Source organism: Chinchilla lanigera, unplaced genomic scaffold (assembly GCF_000276665.1).
Source record: "Chinchilla lanigera isolate Chin_1 unplaced genomic scaffold, ChiLan1.0 scaffold00071, whole genome shotgun sequence".
Classification (NCBI taxonomy): domain Eukaryota; kingdom Metazoa; phylum Chordata; class Mammalia; order Rodentia; family Chinchillidae; genus Chinchilla; species Chinchilla lanigera.
The window spans coordinates 11,925,792-11,927,988 of NW_004955472.1; positions in this window are offsets into that span (position 1 = coordinate 11,925,792).

A 2,197-nucleotide genomic window follows, 5' to 3' on the forward strand; every position below is an offset into this window, starting at 1 on the left:
TATAATCCTTTGTTTAAAAAGGTGCATTTTCTTTTTAATCCTTATGAAATGTTAAGCGTTTAATATCAAACTTTCTAAAAGAAAATAAACTGTATAAATCTGTATAACTCTTCAAAATGTTTTACACAAATAACATTATTGGGGTGGGGATTTAGCTCAGCGGCACAGCGCCTGCTCGGCAAGCACAAGGTCGTGAGTTCGATTCCCTGTATCGGAAAAAAACAAACCAAGACAAAACAAAACAAATAACATTATTGTTGTGATTATTCAAATCACAAACTCTTTTCCAATTAAGGACAATTTTCTTAAAATATTTTACCCAAAACGCTGTTTTTTCCTCAGTATTGTTGATCACATGATAAAACAGTATTTCAACAGTCTTTTGCCAAACTGAAATGAGGAAAATGACAATAATGAACACCTTCTCTAAAAAACTATGTTGGTTTACATTTCCTCTTCCCCTCACATTTTATCTCCGAAAGGCCAAACTGTCAAGGAGAGTATCCACAATACTTCAGTCAACTGTTTTTCTACAAAGTTTATGAACGTAATAAAACAAATATTGCATAAAGCAGTGATTGGTACCCAAGATTGTAATACTCTGTTTTCTCCAGTTTTCTTAAGGCGCAGTCCTAAATTCTAAAGAAATGCTTATACTTTACTTGAAAGTTAAAGAAAGTGTGCATAATTTAGACTTTGAGGGTCAAAATTACGTAGCTATACCAAATATATAAAAAGATGTCACTGTTAAAAAATTCCAAAGACTTTCTAATATTTTCAATTTTAAATACAATAACTTTTTAAATGAAGTCTACCATGTAAAAATGTATCATATAATGATTTCTCATTCCATTTTACTTATAACTGATTCTGTAAACAGGCCCCCCATATATCTAAAGTATCAAAAGTTCATCTCAGTAACTTATGCATAAAAGTAATTTCGCATTATTATGTTGTACTCATAGTACAAATATATGTAAAGAGATACTGACTGTATTAGGCTACTTTGAAAATAAGTGTCTTTAAATACTGTCATAATTCTCTGTCCTCTACAACTGCTTGCTGTATTTATTCTATTTCATTTATCATTGCATATTCTGCTTTATATTGTAGTTGGGATACGTATAATCTTCCTTCTTTGGAATATAAGGTTCTTTTGTGTAGGAAAGTCTTATTCACCTCTGAATCACTGTTGGTCTTTGTCTAACGGATGAGTAAAGCAGAAGCCCTCCTTACAGTGGATGGAGGTTGGGTAAGAGGAAGACCTCAGTTTAGAAAGCCGCTGAAGTAGATTTCTAAAAACTGCTTGGAGGGGGAAGGGGAGGAAGTCATCTGAGGCAAAAAATAATTAGTCCTACAAAACAGAGCACTTTTGTACCAAAAAATAAACAACTAAACATATAAATCAATGTCATCAACCAAATCTCACTACTAGGTCAAAGCATTCTTACTTTTATTACTCTTTTATGTATTTTTACTTAGCCGTTTCCCCTGCCCGCCTCGGCCCTCCGCGGCCGCTCCGGAGAAACGCTGCAAGTCCATCTCGCCCATGAAAGCAAGCCCGAGGACGGTGCAAAACGCCCACAAGGTGCACACAAAAGGGCGTGTGCCTCACTCAATAGTGACGGCCCGTCTTCAAAAGTACATCTGCGGCTGCCAGGCCGACCGCCACAAATCAAGAACGGTTTCTAATTAATAAATTATTCTGTCATTTGCATAGAATTTTATGTGATACAACCACCTACTTGACACCTTCACACAAAGACTGAAATGAGATCGTAACTGCTAGCGGGCCCTACGGAAGGCGAAGAACTTCATAAAAATACAGTGGGACTCACATCAGCCGGAGAGTTGGCTTGGGATAGATGATACAAATATGTATCTCCAAACACTGGAGATACCAGTCAACTACTTGGGAGTCAATAAACAAGAGGAAAAGTTTTAAACTTCCTGGGTAAGAAATTTCCAGTGTTCCACTTTGAAATTTTCACCAAGGATTTTACAAATCAGAGAAACCTAAATACATTTCCTGCAGGAAGAAGGAAAACACCCAATAACAGTGTTTTCTGCACTTTCAGAGGCCGGCGGTCCGGGCGGCGCCACGGCGTGAAAGCAGCGGTTTAGAGAACGCGCCGCGTCAGTTCCGGGCCGGCCGCTCCTCCCGCCCCGCGCACGCGCACGCGCAGGCGCAGGCCGC